The sequence below is a fragment of the Melanerpes formicivorus genome, unplaced genomic scaffold (assembly GCF_026170545.1).
Source record: "Melanerpes formicivorus ecotype bairdi unplaced genomic scaffold, bMelFor1.0.p_v2 SCAF_8, whole genome shotgun sequence".
Lineage (NCBI taxonomy): Eukaryota > Metazoa > Chordata > Aves > Piciformes > Picidae > Melanerpes > Melanerpes formicivorus.
Genome location: NW_027142360.1, coordinates 2,155,394 through 2,173,946, shown reverse-complemented (window position 1 = coordinate 2,173,946; position 18,553 = coordinate 2,155,394). Strand labels below are relative to the sequence as shown.

General features: G+C 50.2%; 1 protein-coding gene across 1 annotated transcript in view; it reads left to right on the top strand.

The window, feature by feature from the left end:
• Window positions 1–18,553, top strand: part of CACNA2D4 (calcium voltage-gated channel auxiliary subunit alpha2delta 4) — a 197,890-nt gene that overhangs the window by 110,968 nt on the left and 68,369 nt on the right.

Below are 18,553 nucleotides of genomic sequence, written 5' to 3'. Positions count from 1 at the left end.
TGAGGCTCCTCTGGAGGATGAGTAGGTTGAGCAGTTCATGCAGGTGTTGAGCTGTTTGCAGGAGACACTTTCAGTTTTGGAAGAGCAGCACGTTCATGCAGCTCCATCGCTACCTCAGCTGACAGTTCTGCTGGGGGGATGGTCATGGTGCTAGATTTCCAACTCAGACACAGAGATTGCCAGATTTATATTTGTGTCTGAGCTTTAAGCCCCTTTTGGCAGACCTTCACTAGGCTTTGTGTCTACCTTTGGGAAATCCCTGAGGTGCAGTATTTCCAGCAGAACCCCAAAGCTTCTGAAGGTTCACCATTTTCTGCAGCAAACAGAGCACAAGCCCTGTGAGGAGAGGCTGAGGGAGCTGGGCTTGCTTAGCCTGGAGAAGAGGAGGCTCAGGGGAGACCTTCTTGCTCTCTACAACTCCCTGAAGGGAGGTTGTAGCCAGGTGGGGGTTGGTCTCTTCTCCCAGGCAAGCAGCACCAGAACAAGAGGACACAGTCTCAAGCTGTACCAGGGGAAGTTTAGGCTGGAGGTGAGGAAGAAATTCTTCCCATAAAGAACGACTGGCCATTGGGATGTGCTGCCCAGGTAGGTGGTGGAGTCACCATCCCTGGGGTGTTTAAGAGGAGACTGGATGGGTTGCTTGGTGCCAAGGTTTAGTTGATCAGATGGTGTTGGGTGATAGGTTGGACCTGATGATCTCAAAGGTCTTTTCCAACCTGGCTAATTCTGTGATTATCAGATTCTGTGTAATTGCTTCAGCCTTTATGGGAGCACAGGAACCTCAGAAGTGAAACAGAGCAGCCAGTTAATGAAACATGCAGGCACACTATCCAACTTAAATGCTCTGTGCAGCAGCACTAGGGTAAGAGAAGGGGTAGCTTGGCACAATCTTTTTGGATGTGGAAGCACTGACTAAGGGAAGAGGTTATTCAACAGGTAATGGAGTAATTATCACCAGAAGCATGTCAAGATGCAAAGCTGCTTGTAAAGGCATGGTTAATGTTAATGGAGTCCTGCATGGTGGAAGGAATGGCTGAGTAGAGTACAGGTTATGGGCTGCCCTGCTGGAAAGCAGCTCCACGGAGAAAGACCTTGGAGTGCTGGTGGACAGCAAGTTCTGCATGGGACAGCAATGTGCCCTTGTGGCCAAGAGAGACAATGGGATCCTGGGGTGCAGCAAGAAAAGTGTGGCCAGCAGGGCTAGGGAGGTTCTTCTCCCCCTCTGCTCTGCCCTGCTGAGACCACACCTGGAGTACTGTGTCCAGTTCTGGGCTCCCCAGTTCAAAAGAGACAGAGACCTGCTGGAGAGAGTCCAACAGAGAGCCATGAGGATGCTTAGGGGACTTGAGCATCTCCCCTGTGAAGAGAGACTGAGAGCCCTGGGGCTGTTTAGTCTGGAGAAGAGAAGGCTGAGAGGGGATCTGATCAATGTCTATCAATAGCTGATGGGTGGGTGTCAAGTGGAGGGGGCCAAGCTCTTTTCAGTGGTGCGCAGTGATAAGCCAAGGACCAATGGATACAAACTTGAACACAGAAGTATCAGCTCAAGATGAGGAGAAACTTCTTTGGTGTGAGGGTGCCAGAGCCCTGGAGCAGGCTGCCCAGAGAGGTTGTGGAGTCTCCTTCTCTGGAGCCTTTCCAAACCCACCTGGATGCATTCCTGTGCAGACTGCCCTGGGTGATGCTGCTCTGGCAGGGGTGGTTGGACTGGATGATTTCTGGAGGTCCCTTCCAGCCTCTAACATTCTGTGATTTCAGGGCTCCCTAGTACAGGAGGAACATGAACATAGTGGAGCAAGTTCACTAAGGGCCATAAAGATGATGAAGGGACTGGAGCATCTGTCCTGCAAGGGGACAAATTGAGAGAGTTGGGACTTCTCAGCCTGGAGAAGAGAAGGCTCAGAAGGATCTGCTCTGTCCCCTGACGGGAGGGGGTAAAGAAAAAGGAGCCAGGTTCTTTCCATTGGTGCCCAGAAGAAGAGGCAAAGGGTACAAACTGAAACACAGGGCATGGCACTAAAGCATAGTTTTCAAACACTTGAATAGGCTCCCCAAGGGGGTGGTTAAAAGATGCATAGATGTGGTGCTAAGGGACATGGTAGGACTGGATGAGCTTAAAGGTCTTTGCCAACCAAAACAGTTCTGTGATTCTATGATTGGAGGATGAGCAGAGGGCTGGAGCTCCTCTCCTATGAGGACAGGCTGAGAGAGTTGGGGGTTTTCAGTCTGGAGAAGAGAAGGCTCCAAGGAGACCTAATTGTGGCCTTCCAGGGGGCTACAAGAAAGCTGGGGAGGGACTTTGAGAGTGTCAGGTAGGGATAGGACTGGGAGAATGGAGCAAAACTAGAAATGGGTAGATTGAGATTGGATGTTAGGAAGAAGTTGTTCCCCATGAGGGTGGTGAGAGCCTGGCACAGGTTGCCCAGGGAGGTGGTGGAAGCCTCATCCCTGGAGGTGTTTGCAGCCAGGCTGGATGTGGTTGTGAGCAACCTGCTGTAGTGTGAGGTGTCCCTGGCCATAGCAGGGGGGTTGGAACTGGCTGATCCTTGAGGTCCCTTCCAACCCTGACAGATCTGTGATTCTGTTACCTTTTGCTCGCTGCCACACACGGCAGATCCAGCTGGGTGTTCTTCTTTCCCTGTTGCTTAGGCATTGATGCAAATGACTCATATTTCAGCTAAAGTATGAGCCATAGGACAGCACTGAGGGAAATAATTTCACCCAAAGGGTCCAATGTGCATCAGGCCTCCACCTGTAGCCCCCATTGGCTTCAGAGGGAGTGCAAGGGTTTGCTGAGGCGTGTCCTGTCTGCTGGCTTGGGCATCAGTTTACACCAAGGTTTGGGGGTTTCAGGGAGCAAAAAGGTGCACATTCTGCATTACCATTTGGTTTGTTTCCAGCAGTAACTAGGTCCATCATCTGGATCTTTTGGTAATGTACAAAACAAAAAAGAAAGGAAATAATTGTGGTCAAACTCACTCCATCTATTGCAACAGGAGAAGGGGAAATGGATTTTCACTGAAGTAGAACAGGTTTGGATTGAACCTTAGGAAGAAATTCTTCACTATGAGGGTGGCAAGACTCTGGAATGGATTGTCCAGAGAGGTTGTGGGTGCCCCCTCCCTGGAGATGTTCAAGGCCAGGTTGGATGGGGCCTTGAGTAATCTGGGCTGGTTGAGAGGTGACCCTGCCCATGGCAGGGAGGTTGGGTTAGATGATCTCTGAGGTCTCTTCCAGCCTAAGCCCTTCTGTGATTCTATGAATATTGTTTGATCTTGAGAACAGCAGCTTTGAGAGTGAGGATGCAGGTCTCTCTTTATCTCCCCTCACACTAATATGTATAATCATCCTGAGTGGCTAGGACCTGATTCTAGAGACCTTCACCCCTGAGCAGAGGATGCAGTGGAAATGATGCTGGGCAGTGCTGCTATACTATGCTGGGTCCAGGAGAGAGGTGAAAGAAATGGGGGTGGGAGGGAGGGACTGAGTGGAGGTACAGCAAGAGGCAATCAGAGAAGAATGAAATGCAGATTGTTGCTGCTGTTGTTGTTATTGCTGTTGTGATTGTGATTGTTATTGTGATGGCCTCACCCCTCAGTGGGATTGATCCCGTGTTCATTTATGGTTAGGTTGCTGCCAGAAGTTTGGTACCCAGCACACCAGTGCCAGAAGGCCATATCTCTGGGTAGGATTGTGGTTTGTGGAGGAAAGTAGTCCCAGCTCTATAAAAGGGAAGCAGCAGAGCCTTTTTGAGTGCCCCTGTGAAAGTGCAAGTGGAATGAAGCAGCTTGTCATTCTGCCACTGATTGTTACTGTCACTTGTTTGACTCGGTGGTGCTTGGGGGTGGGGGATTTGTAAGCACTCTGAAATGTTCACTATGCATGCAGAGAGAAAATTAATCTCTGGGATTTACAGCCGTGCCTGGGGGGAGGGAGCACCCCCAGTGGCCCCCATGGGGAGGACACCAGTGACAGGCAGCGTTGGGCCTCTTCTCTTCTGGCAGCTGAAAGGCAGTCCCCAGCCAAGGCAGAGAAAGGCAAACTGGTGAAGCCAAATGTCCAGGAAGATGAGACAGGCCTGGGCGATGCCACGGCATGAGGGAGCAGTCAGCTGGGATTAGAGAGCTGTCAGGCTGGAGGACAGAGAGCAGGGATGGAAGAGGAGTACAAGGGCCTCCTTCCTCCCAGTTTGGTCTATCTTAGCTCAGCAGGGCATCACACAATGGGTTGGGGGGAGCCTGAGATGCTTCTCTCGTTGCTAGAGATGCTGCTTCACACAAGGATGAGTGGGGAGGTGCCCATATTCAGGAGGGAAGCATCCTCTGCCCTGCTCTACCTTCTCCCCTTTTCACCCATTCCCTCTTTCCCCTGTGGGCCAGGCTGCTGTACCTGGGTCATGAGGGGCACACACAATGGGCTCAAGGTACCCACAGGTCTCTTGGAGAATGTGGTAGAGCCAAGGCAAGCTGAGTTGCTGTGGTTCCTCTGGTGGGAAGCCACACAGGCAAAGCTACCCTTGGCATGGCTAGACCTGCTTCTTGGAGTTAATAATATCTGCCTCCTATATTGTGCTTGGGCCCTTCAAAGCACTCTGCAAACATTAAGTAATGCCTGGATGATTAATTGTGGTTAATCAGAAGGCAGCTCTTCTCCCGGGCTGCGGCGCAGTGCCTTCCAGACGCGCCGAAGTCTGCTGGAAAGGAAGGAGAAGGAATCGAGATGGCACTCTCCCCAAGCCAAGTCCTGCCCCAGATAGCAGCGCTGTCATCTGCTGCCTTCCCGTGAGTCACTGGCCTGGGGCTCTCTGCTCCTCAGGGGGTGCACAGCGCAAGTCACATGTAGCTGCTGACAGAAGCTTTTAGTGATTGCCCACTGGAAGTGCTGGAACCTCTGCAGGAGTTTAGCTGTCACTGGGGGCTGGCTGTGAGCTGTCTCTGTCACTGCCTGACCTGCTACCTGCTGAAGTTAGGAGCTTCCCAGCTGCCTGCCAGTCCCAGTGGTGTGGCTTGGACTGCACCACCCAACAAGTTGGGAATTCACCCCATGGAATAAATTTACCCCACTCACTCAGAGCTTGGAAGTAAGAATGAAATTGTATTTACAAAAGTAGACTGAATATCAAAGTATATGTGGAGGGTTGAAAATTCCACCCCCTCCCAACATTACATTTGCCAGACCAGCCTAGTTGGAAGCAAATGAAAGCTGTATTTGCAAGCAAACCTACAACCTACAATGGAATGCAAGGAATATGTTCTCTGGAGGCTTTCCAAACCCCCTGGATGCATTCCTGTGCAGACTACCCTGGGTGATGCTGCTTTTGGCAGAGGGCTTGGACTGGATGCTCTCTGGAGGTCCCTTGATTCTGTGATGATCTTAAAGGTCCTTTCCAGCCAAACCAATTCAATGGTTCAGTGGTTCTGTTTGAACTTATTGTTGGTTCTTATCTGCAGTGATTGGACCACAGTGAAATCATCCTCCTAGGATATATACAGACGTGTTTGGGAATATTTCTAGGCCAGCTCAAAGAAAGGTGAGAGAAGAGAAATATCTATCTAACAGAGAGGGTTTGAGGACACTGAGTTATTAAGGTCAGTATTTTCAGAAGAGCTCTGGACTCCCAGCAGAAGCTTATGTTGCTTTTCAAAAGTATTTGAAATCAATCAGTCTGAAGAATAGGTAAGAGAGTCCTAGCACTAGAGCTGGCCGGGCTCAACAAGAGGGCTTTAAACTAGGTTTGAAGGGGGTGGGTGAGGAAATCAGTCCCTCTGAAGAGGAGAGAGTGGGACACAAATTAGGGTTAATTGAGAAATCAAGAGCCCAGCTGAAGTGCATGCAGCCTGGGCAATAAGCAAGAGGAGCTGGAGGTCCTGATCCACTAGGGTGACTACGATGTAGTTGCCATCTCAGACACATGGTGGGATAACACCCACGATGGGAGTGCTGCACTGGGGGGCTACAGGCTCTTCAGGAGAGACAGGCAAGGGAGAAGAGGAGGAAGGGTGGCTCTGTATGTTAGGGAGTCACTCTCTGCTACAGAGCTTGAGGTGGAGGATGAAGGGATTGAGAGCCTGTGGGTTAAAACCAGAGGGCAGCCCAACAAATCTGACATCCTGGTTGGAGTCTGTTACAGACCACCCAACCAGGATGAGGAGGCAGATGAAACATTCTATAAGCAACTGGAGGCTGTCTCAAGATCATCAGATCTTGTCCTTGTGGGTGACTGCAACCTGCCAGATATCTGCTGGGAACTTAATTCAGCAGGGAGGAGGCAGTCCAGAAGATTCCTGGAGCGAATGGAGGACTGCTTCCTGGCACAGCTGTTAAGTGAGCCTACCAGGGGCCAGGCTCTGCTTGACCTGCTGGTCTCCAATAGAGAAGGGCTGGTGGGAGAGGTGATGGTGGGAGGCTGCCTAGGGTGCAGTGACCACGAGATAGTGAAGTGTTCAATATGCAGGGAGACAGGGAGGAGCACCAGCAGAACCTTCACCTTGGACTGCAGGAGGGCAAACTTCAGCCTGTTTAAGAAACTTATTTGTAAAATTCCCTGGGTACCAGCCCTCATGAACCAAGGGGTCCAGGCTGGTTGGAGCTACTTCAAACAGGAGCTCTTGAAGGCACAGGAACTGGCAGTTCCCACGTGCCGAAAGATGAGCTGGTGGGGAAGGCTCTGGGCCTGGATGAGCAAGCAGCTCCTGGAGGATCTAAGGGGAAAAAAGAGGCTGTATCTCCTTTGGAAGGAGGGGAAGGCTTCTCCAGGTGTGTTTAAGGAAGCTGTTAGATTATGTAGGAGAAAGGCCAAGGCCCAGTTGGAACTGAAGCTGAACACCTCTGTGAGAGACAATAAAAAGCCTTGTTACAAATACATCAACACTAAAAAGAAGGGCAGGAAGAACCTGCACTCCTTATTGGACCTGGAGGGGAACACTGTGACTGAAGATGAGGAAAAGGCTGAGGTCCTGAACACCTTCTTTGCCTCAATGTTTAACAGCAAGGCAGGAGGAGTTCAGGACGAGTGGTCTCCTGAGCTGAGCGATGGGGTCGGGGAGCAGTGTAATGCCCCAGAAATCCATGAGGAATTAGTTCAGGACCTGCTGAGCCACTTGGACACTCACAAGTCCATGGGACTGGATGGGATCCATCCTAGGGTGCTGAGAGAGCTGGCAGATGAGCTGCCAAGCTGCTCTCCATCATTTTCCTGCAGCCCTGGCTCACTGGAGAGGTCCCAGGTGACTGAAACTGGCCAATGTGGTCCCCATCCACAAGAAAGGTCGGATGGAGGCACCTGGAAACTCCAGGCCTGGCAGCCTGACCTCAGTGCCAGGGAAAGTGATGGAGCAGATTATCCTGGGGGCAATAACTGCGCACCTGAAGGATGGCCAAGGGATCAGGCCCAGCCAACATGGATTTAGGAAGGGCAGGTCCTGCCTCTCCAACCTGATCTGCTTCTATGATCAGGAGACCCGTCTGGTGGACATGGGGAGGCCTGTGGATGTGGTCTGCCTGGACTTCAGCAAGGCCTTTGACACCGTCCCCCACAGCAAACTGCTGGCTAAGCTGTCAGCTCGTGGCTTGGATAGCAGCACTCTGAGCTGGGTTAGGAGCTGTCTGGAGGCTGAGCCCAGAGAGTGGTGGTGAATGGTGCCACAGCCAGCTGGCAGCCAGGCACCAGTGGTGTGCCCCAGGGATCAGTGCTGGGCCCTGTGCTCATTAACATCTTCATTGATGATCTAGATGAGGGGGTCGAGTCAGTCATCAGCACATTTGCAGATGTTGGTCACTGAGAGGGCAGAAGAGCTCTGCAGAGGGACCTCAACCAACTGGACAGATGGACAGAGTTCAACAGGATGGCATTCAACAAGTCCAAGTGCCAGGTGTTGCACTTTGGCCACAACAACCCCATGCAGAGCTACAGGCTGGGGTCAGAGTGGCTGAGAGCAGCCAGGCAGAAAGGGACCTGGGGGTGCTGATTGACAGCTGCCTAAACATAAGCCAGCAGTGTGCCCAGGTGGCCAAGAAGGCCAATGGCATCCTGGCCTGCATTAGGAATAGTGTGGCCAGCAGGAGCAGGGAGGTCATTGTGCCCCTGTACTCAGCACTGGTTAGGCCATACCTTGAGTCCTGTGTCCAGTTCTGGGGCCCTCAGTTTAAGAAGGACATCAAGACACTTGAAGGTGTCCAGAGAAGGGCAACAAGGCTGGGGAGAGGCATTGAGCACAGCCCTGTGAGGAGAGGCTGAGGGAGCTGGGGTTGCTTAGCCTGGAGAAGAGGAGGCTCAGGGGTGACCTCATTGCTCTCTACAACTATCTGAAGGGAGGTTGTAGCCAGGAAGGGGTTGGTCTCTTCTCCCAGGCAACCAGCACCAGAACAAGAGGACACAGTCTCAAGCTGTGCCAGGGGAAGTTTAGGCTGGAGGTGAGGAGAAAGTTCTTCCCAGAGAGAGTCATTGGTCATTGGAATGTGCTGCCCAGGGAGGTGGTGGAGTCCCCATCCCTGGAGGTGTTCAAGAGGGGATTGGATGTGGCACTTGGTGCCATGGTCTAGTCATGAGGTCTGTGGTGACAGGTTGGACTGGATGATCTTTGAGGTCTCTTCCAACCTTGGTGATACTGTGGGACTGTGATAATTGGAAGTACTTTTGCCATTGTACAACTTGTCAAAATGCAACCTCTACCATTCCAGCAGGGGCTCTCAATTTCAAAAGTAATTACAGGCCAGCTTGATGCCTCTCCATCTTCTTCCTTGGCTCCCAGTTTTGGCTACCTACTGTCTGTTACCAGTGAGCTGCAGCTGGCTTTTTCAGCAGCTCTGTCGCTGTGGCATCTTTTCAAACTAATCTACTCACAAGTCTGTATTCCTACCAGGTAGCTGGTGAAGGACTTTTTAGCGTGTCAGGGAGGGATAGGACTGGGGGGAATGGAGTGAAAGTAGAAATGGGTAGATTCAGGTTGGATGTCAGGAAGAAGTTGTTCCCCATGAGGGTGGTGAGAGCCTGGCACAGGTTGCCCAGGGAGGTGGTGGAAGCCTCATGCCTGGAGGTTTCTAAGGCCAGGCTGGATGTGGCTGTTAGCAACCTGCTGCAGTGTGAGGTGTCCCTGCCCATGGCAGGGGGGTTGGAACTGGCTGATTCTTGAGGTCCCTTCCAACCCTGTCAGTTCTGTGATTCTATGATTTCACCCTCCTCATGAGAAAGTGGCAGTTGCACCTGTTGCAGCTGCAAGGAAATTCACGCCAGCAGCATAAGCACCTTTTACACTCCAGCCAAGCTGGAGAAATAAAGTTATTTTCCTGGACTGGGTCAGAAACCAGCTTAATTTTACTTGGACAAAACCTGAGAGCAACTGGCTCCTTGAATGTGCACTGGGGTAATCAGAAGCCCTGTTGCCCCTCTTTCTCTTAATATTGAGGTTTGTGCCAACATCATCCCGGTGCAGGGACTTCCATGACCTCCTTGAGGTCACGTCACATGGGTGCCTTTATGCAAACCAAGGTCTCCTTTGTGTTCCATGTTCTAACATAAGAGAGAAGGAATTCTTTGGCAGGTAGAAAAAACCATCTTTCCTATTTAGCATCAAAAACACAGCCAACAGTTTAAGCAGTCATCACTTATCTTGATCGTTGCTGATTCGCCCTTTGCATGAGCTAAAAAACTCTCGATGTTACTCTTAGTACAGCACTGGTGGTGATAAAACTGAAGTTATTTATGCACAAGGTGAGGTGCTGCTTCCCTCCTGCCTGTTGTTATCATCACAGAATGCTCTAAGTTGGAAGGGACCTCCAAAACTCATCCAGGCCAACCCCCTCTGCACTCAGCAGGGACATCCTCCACTAGATCAGGTTGCCCAGAGCCCTGTCCAGCCTCACCTTGAATAGCTCCAGGGATGGAGCCCCAACCACCTCCCTGGGCAGCGTGTTCCAGTGTTCCACCACCCTCATGGTGCAGAACTTGTTCCTAACATCCAATCTCAATCTGCTCTGCTCTAGTTTGAAGCTGTTTCTCCTCTAGCTGTGGGTGGGTGCCTGTGCCCAGACCCTGCCCTGGTCAGCTCAGGTACTTTTCTCAACATAACACCACAATGACTTGTGAGCAATGGGATCTCTCTTGTGGGATCTGATGAGGCATCTCTCCTAGACATCTCCAGTTCTGGAGCCTCTTCCAGACCAGAGCTCCAGCCCAGGAGCCCCTTCTTGCCTGTGCACATCAGAAATCTTCTAGCCTGAGGTGATCCATCACTGCTGTCTCTACAGCTCCTCTGGTTGCCATGATTGTTATGCTTGAAGGGAAAAGAGCCCTTGACACTGGCTCAGGAGAGGCTTGCATAGAGCTGGATTTTCCAGCCTGGCACCCAGAGCCTTAGCTGTGCTCCCCTTGCTTGCAAATTACTTGATATCATTTTAATTCTGCGCTGAATTAGAGCAGTGTGCAGGTTGCCATGGCAACCCTCTCCTTGTGCCTTTTGCTCTGACTCATAGCAGACAATTACTCTGGCGCTCCAGGATTCACAGATGTGATAGGGGAAGAATCATGTGCTGGGCTTTCAACTTTTTTTGTGGTGCTGTTAATTTCCTTCCCAGCCTCTCTTGCATTAACTCCTACCTAGCCAGCATCAGCAGGGACCTGTGTGCTGCCCAGGGCCACCCCAATACCTAAAGTCTGTGTAGCTGCAGAGCGTCTGAGGGCAGCTGTGCCCACGTGGTTGTGTGGGTTTGCACGCACAATGCATATGGCTGCACAATGCACATGGCTGCACCATTTGCATGCACAATATCTCTGTGTCTATTTGCATGCACAATGAGCATGGTTGTGTGTATGTGCATGCACAATGTCTCTGCATGCCATGTACCGTGTCTGTGTGTATTGGCATGCACAATGCACATGGCTGTGTCTATTTGCATGCACAACATCCCTGCATAGCTGAGTCTATTTGCATGCACAATGTGCATGGCTGTGTCTATTTGCATGCACAATGTCTCTGCATGCCATGTACCGTGTCTGTGTGTATTGGCATGCACAATGCACATGGCTGTGTCTATTTGCATGCACAACATCCCTGCATAGCTGAGTCTATTTGCATGCACAATGTGCATGGCTGTGTCTATTTGCATGCACAATGTGCATGGCTGTGTCTATTTGCATGCACAATGTCTCTGCATGCCATGTACCGTGTCTGTGTGTATTGGCATGCACAATGCACGTGGCTGTGTCTATTTGCATGCACAATATCTCTTCATGGCTGTGTCTATTTGCATGTAGAGTGTCTGTGTATTGGCATGCACAATGTGCATGACTGTGTCTATTTGCATGCACAATGTCTCTGCATGGCTATGTCTATATGCATGCACAATGTGCATGGCTGTGTCTCTTTGCATGCACAACATCCCTGCATAGCTGAGTCTATTTGCATACACAATGTACATGGCTGTGTCTATTTGCATGCACAATGTGCATGGCTGCATCTATTTGCACGCACAATGAACATCTATTTGCACGCACAATGTCTCTGCATGGCTGTGTCTATTTGCATGCACAAAGTGCATGGCTGTGTCTGCATGCACAATGTCTCTGCCTCTGTCTATTTGCATGCACAACATCTCTGCATGGTTGTGTCTATTTGCATGCACAACATCTCTGCATGGCTGTGCCTATTTGCATGCACAATGTGCATGGCTGTGTCTATTTGCATGCACAACATCTCTGCATGGCTGTGTCTATTTGCATGCAAAACGTCTCTGCATGGCTGTGTCTATTTGCATGCACAATGTCTCTGCATGGCTGTGTCTATTTGCATGCACAACATCTCTGCATAGCTGAGTCTATTTGCATGCACAATGTCTCTGCATGGCTGTGCCTATTTGCATTCACAATTTGCATGGCTGTGTCTATTTGCATGCACAACATCTCTGCATGGCTGTGTCTATTTGCATGCACAATGTCTCTGCATGGCTGTGTCTATTTGCATGCACAACATCTCTGCATGGCTGTGTCTATTTGCATGCACAATGTCTCTGCATGGCTGTGTCTATTTGCATGCACAATGTACATGGCTGTGTCTATTTGGATGCACAATGTCTGCATGGCTGTGTCTATTTGCATGCACAATGTGCATGGCTGCATCTATTTGCATGCACAATGTCTCTCATGGCTGTGCCTATTTGCATGCACAATGTGCATGGCTGTGTCTATTTGCATGCACAATGTCTCTGCATGGCTGTGTCTATTTGCATGCACAACATCTCTGCATGGCTGTGTCTATTTGCATGCACAATGTCTCTGCATGGCTGTGTCTATTTGCATGCACAACATCTCTGCATGGCTGTATCTATTTGCATGCACAATGTCTCTGCATGGCTGTGTCTGTTTGCATGCACAATGTGCATGGCTGAGTCTATTTGCATGCACAACATCTCTGCATGGCTGTGCCTATTTGCATGCACAATGTGCATGGCTGAGTCTATTTGCATGCACAACATCTCTGCATGGCTGTATCTATTTGCATGCAAAATGTCTCTGCATGGCTGTGTCTATTTGCATGCACAATGTTCATGGCTGTGTCTATTTGCATGCACAACATCTCTGCATGGCTGTGTCTATTTGCATGCACAATGTCTCTGCATGGCTGTGTCTATTTGCATGCACAATGTGCATGGCTGTGTCTATTTGCATGCACAATGTTCATGGCTGTTTCTATTTGCATGCACAATGTCTCTGCATGGCTGTGTCTATTTGCATGCACAGTGTGCATGGCTGAGTCTATTTGCATGCACAACATCTCTGCATGGCTGTGCCTATTTGCATGCACAATGCACATGGCTGTGTCTATTTGCATGCACAATGTTCATGGCTGTGTCTATTTGCATGCACGACATCTCTGCATGGCTGTGTCTATTTGCATGCACAATGCACATGGCTGTGCCTATTTGCATGCACAATGTGCATGGCTGTGCCTATTTGCATGCACAATGTGCATAGCTGTGTCTATTTGCATGCACAACATCTCTGCATGGCTGTGTCTATTTGCATGCACAATGTCTCTGCATGGCTGTGTCTGTTTGCATGCACAGCATCTCTGCATGGTTGTGACTATTTGCATGCACAATGTTCATGGCTGAGTCTATTTGCATGCACAATGTCTCTGCAGTGCCTTGTGTGGTTGCGGTACCTGTCTCTGTGTATGACTAAGGGTGGGCACAGATGCATCATAGGCTAGAAGGGCTCTCAAGGATCAGCTGGTTCATCCTTTCTTGGCAAAAGCATGGTCTAGATCACAGAATGGGCTGGGTTGGGAGGGGCCTCCAAAGGTCATCCAGTCCAACCCCTCTGCACTCAGCAGGGACATCCTCCACTAGAGCAGGTTGCCCAGAGCCCTGTTGATCATCCTCTTGAATATCTGCAGGGAAGATATTCACCACCTCCCTGGGCAACCTGTTCCAGTATTCCACTGCCCTCATTGTGCAGAACTTCTTCCTAACATCCAATCTCAATCTGCTCTTCTGTAGTTTGAAGCCATTGCCCTTTGTCCTGTCCCTGCAGGCCTTTGCAAACAGTTTCTCTCCAGCCTTCCTGTAGCCCCCTTTAGGTACTGGCAGGTCTCCCTGGAGCCTTCTCTTCTCCAGGCTGAACACTCCCAGCTCCCTCAGCCTGTCCTTGTAGTAGGGCTCCTCCAACCCCCTGATCATTTTCATGGTCCTTGGTAAGATTGCTCAGCACCCTGTTTATCTGGGCCTGTTTGCTCAGGTCCAGATAAACAATGTCAGTTGTTCATCCCTCATCTATTGATGTTGTGACCTTTTCACAGAAGGCCACCAGGTTTGTCAGGCACACTTTTGACCAAGCAGGGTGCAAATCTAAATCTTAAGTGCAAGGTTAATGCATTGCCTCCCTCCTGTGTGTCCCCACCAGAACAGCCCACCTCTATGCATCTAAAGCACAAGGAGGAAGGCAGTGTTGTGCAGGCAAGGACTGTAGCCTTAGCATAGGTGTTTGGTGTCATGGCCTGTGCTAGGACCTACAGCTCATCAGAAGAGCAAAGTCCTGTGAGAAGATGCTAAAAGGAATCACAGGAGCAGCCTATAGATGTAGGGATGAAGCAGGTAAATATTACAGCAGAGGAGATTCTAGGAAATGTCTTGAGGGATGGTTTGGCTGAAATTCAACCAAGTCACAGACAAGTTTAGCAGAGTGAGAGCCACAGAAGCTTAGCACATCCAAGGACAGTTCCAGTCTGCTCCTAAGATACCTCCTTTTGGCCACTGAACTCAGCACATTTCCTTCATAAGCTCTTCTTCTCCTGCCCTGCCTTTCCACTTTAGGCACAAATTTCCTCATCATAAGGCTATGTCATGGGACTCCTACTATCAGCTCTTTCCCCTCATAAAACCTTTCCCTCCCTGGGATAACAGAAGTCCATTCGTAGGACCATTCTGTTTGGAAGGCACCTCAAGAGGTCTCTGGACAGCCTCCTGCTCAAAGCAGGGTCAACAATGAGATCAGACCAAGTTGCTTAGAGCTTTGTTGGAGTAATATCCCAGTAAATATCCTTTGTTCCTCCCTAATGCTCACATGCTGTGCTCTCCCCCTCTGCACCGTGCAGAGGCCACACTGACAGCCATCCTCTCATTTATTTTCCCCTTATGCTTGCTCTGTATGAGGACTATCAGCAACTCCTGGTGCTGAGGTGCTGGGTGCAAGACAGTTGGCAGTGCACGTGGGCCTCTCGTTGGGTGCTGAGGCACAGGAGGTGTGAGAGGAAAGAAGAGTCAGAAGGTGGCCACCTTGCTTCTGTCTGTGAGACTGCTTCCTGGCAGCTCTGGCCTAGGAGTCTTGGGAAGCATCAGGCTTTCCCAGGGCAGTCAGAGGGCAGGGAGAAGATGTTGTGCATGGAGGTAAGAGGCAAGATGTGGACAACACTGCTTGCGCAGGTTGTGTGGAGGGGTGGTCTGCTGCTGGCTTTTGGTGCTGCTGTCACAGGCAGCAGTGCAGGCTGGAGTGTGGAGATGTTGGTGACACTGTGAAGCCTACATTTCCAGGAGTCAGTAAATGGGAATGCCTGATTCTGTTGCCCTCCATCTGTCTGTCACAGCAGGAACTGCTTAGGCTCCTTAAGCAAGCTCTGAAGACAGGCTATGTGGAATGGAAAATGAACAGGCAATGAAGCAAGCTGTCTTAGAGGTCAGGAAATGGAGGGATAAAGTGAGGATTGCTTACAAATCAAGCTGAGTTAGACCTTGCAAAGGAGATTAAAACAAACAGCAAGAAATTCTTCAGCTATCTGGGGTGGGGGTGGGGGGGCAGGGAAAGGAGAGAGAGACTAAGAAGTCAGACTACTCCTGGGCAGTAGCAGCAAAGTCAAGATCAAAGAGGCTATAATCTGAGCCAAACCCAAAGAAAGAGGACTCTGTGCCCAAGCTATTGATAAGGACAGCAATATTGTCCTTGGGGAAAGAAACAAGCTGACTACTGGAATCAGCAGCTCAAGCTGCTTAGTGCTCTCAGTGCTGGGCCTGGTTGCCCTCCAGCTCTGGGAGAGCTGGCATGTGGAAACACAGGCTGAGAGAAAGGACTTTTGCTTTCAATTCTCCCCACACTGATGACTCCATGCGGGCTGGCAAAGGGAAAATTCAGCAGTTGGGGTTAAGGAAGGGGGAAAAATAAGTTGGTCGGTCTCAGCCCCTGTCAGTGGGACCTCTGTAATGTTTGTAGCACTTTAGAGAAGACCTTGAAGGGAAGTATAATTATTACCGAGGGGTTAGGGGAAGAGGGAATCAGGCAATATAAGTTTATCAATGCTAGATGATACCAGAATAGCCCAAGAGGTTTCTTTCAGATGATTGGTTTCCTGAGAGGCAAAAGACATATCCATGGTTTCAGTAAAGCACTTGAAACTATCAGGTCAACTGGAGTAGGACAACTGGAGTAGGACAGGAAAGGCAGAGAAGTTGGGAGGGGCAAGGAGGTAGAAGTCAGACTGGGAAGATGGCAGCAGCAAGATCATCTGTCAGAGTCTAGCAAAGGGTAACATGCTCCCATGGTCTGCAGTGGGAGTAGTCTGTGCTAATACTAACCTGAGACCCTGAGTCAGACAGCAATAGGTAGTGAGGAACTGTCCTGGTGATTCAGCACTAGAAGGAATTGCTGGTAGAGGGAAGGACCAGGACAGTATAAAGAAAACCTTGTTTGACCTTGGCAGGAGGACCAGCTACAAAATGAATTTCAGTAGTATGACAGTAGTCAAGGTGTCATATACTTGAGAACTGGTGTTAGAGGTCTCCTGTAAGCTGGGCACTCTGTGAGATGTGGCAGAGAGCACAGCAAGCAGGACTAGAGGCAGCCTCTGGGAACTGTTGGGCCCAGTGAGGAGCCTCAGCAGAGGCTGAATTGCCCATGTCAAATCCAGGCAACCTTTGTCATCTGCCTGGTTCTGTCCTGAGATCTTTGCTGAAAGGCAGCTGGGTGGACTCAGCAGGAATAAACAGAGCATGAGAAAGCTCAGAAGAAGAATTCTGAGAGCTTCTGTCTTAGGTGATGGTAGGATGATGGCAAGTGATAGCGTGTTGCAGTGTGGGTGAAGCAAAAGATGTCCTAGAACATACCTGGAGAGCTGATCCCAGTGGGGACAGAGATGCTCTGGTGCTCACTCCTACCCAAAACTCTGTGAGGCCTTTCCTCACCTTAGAGTTTTGGCAAAAGGAATAAAGGTTGAAACAGGTACAGACAGGACAGAAAGATGATGAGAGGAAGTAGCAGCCTGGCTTTGTGAGAGGAGCCTGGGAGAACCAAGCTTGTTCCACCACATGCAGCAAAGGCCAGCGTGGATAGGATTGCTGTAATAAATGCTTCTTGGAGGGAAGGAATAATACAACTGCAGCAGCACAGTTTGGGAGGGGATCTGATGGAGCACAGCCCTGTGGAGAAGGACCTGGGAGTCCTGGTAGAAGCAAGCTCTGCATGGGACAGCAATGTGCCCTGGGGACCAAGAAGGCCAATGGGATCCTGGGGTGCATTCAGAGGAGTTTGTCCAGCAGATCCAGGGAGGTTCTCCTCCCCCTCTACTCTGCCCTGCTGAGACCTCACCTGGAATATTGCATCCAGTTCTGGGCTCCCCAGTTCAGGAGGGACAGGGATCTGCTGGAGAGAGTCCAAGGGAGGGCTACAAGGATGCTGAAGGGACTGCAACACTGCCTGGGGAGGAGAGGCTGAGAGGGGATCTGATCAATGTCTATCAATAGCTGAGGGCTGGGGGTCAAGAAGGAAGGGACAGGGACAGGCTCTGCTCACTTGTGCCCTGGGATAGGACAAGGGGCAATGGATGGAAACTGCAGCACAGGAGGTTCCACCTCAACATGAAGAGGAACTTCTTGACTGTGAGGGTCCCAGAGTACTGGAAGAGGTTGCCCCAGAGAGGTTGTGGAGTCTCCTTCTCTGGAGCCTTTCCAGCCCTGTCTGGATGTGTTCCTGTGTGACCTGTGCTGGATTCTATGGTCCTGCTCTGGCAGGGGAGTTGGACTCAATGACCTTCAGAGATCCCTTCCAACCCCTAGCATCCTGTGAGCCTGTGGAATGCTTCAACTAAAGCACGTGGCTTGTGTGAAGACACTGCAGTATAGATAGACCCTGAAAACATTTGGTATGGAAAACTAGCAAGAAGGTTTCTAGGCATTAGGGTAATGCAGCTTTAGCCAGCATCTGAGGTAAAAAGACAAATAGGCTTATGCTGAAGCTTGAAAAGCCTGTAAGAAGCCTGCTAGCCTGCAGCCCCTTCTCCATCCCCAGGGAGCAGCTGAAGTCTCACCATGCCACAATACAATTACCAGCAAGCAAGTGAACCACAGAGCAGTCTCTCAGGGCACTCCCTGTTTACTGCAGCACTCTGAGCACAAAGCTGGGCCTGTTAGCTGTGTAATTCAGATACTCTGTGATTTAAGTCATGACTGAATAAAAATGTGCCTGATAATGCAGCTGAAAGCCCAAACAGAACCTACCTGTGAGGCCAGAACTTAGGGCTGGCCTAAACCCCCCTCTCTCTTTCAGCCTTTGACCAGGTGGTGGTTTCCCTTGATTGGTTTGGATTTTGCAAAGCAATGAAGAGTGAGCAGAGAAGCCCTTGCTTATGGTAACAAGCCTTTAAAAAGCAGATGGGGACGTGGGGGCTGGTGTGCTTTGTGGCAGCTGAGAGGTGACAGCTGAGGAGATCAGAGAAGGGAGAATCAGAAAAGCAGCTGGTCAGAGGCAGGCACTGAAAAGGGGATGATCAGTCACAAGGGGGTGAGAAGAAGGGGAAGAGAGGAAGAATAACTGGGAAATCGAAGACATTTATGACATGCAAGACAAACCATATAGCCCCTGAGTGGACGTGAAGGGGAGGCTGCTGGAAGGGGCCCATCTGTTTAACTACAGGCCTGGCTTTTTCTGTTGCCAAGAGCTGCGTGAATCTGGGGAGTCTTGTTTAAAACCCAATGCACTGATAGGACTCTATAGGTGATTTTAAGTGAGATCAGAAGCAGTTTCCCCCTTTCTCTAAAAAAAACCAGTTACCACTTTCTCTAAAAGGGGTCCTGC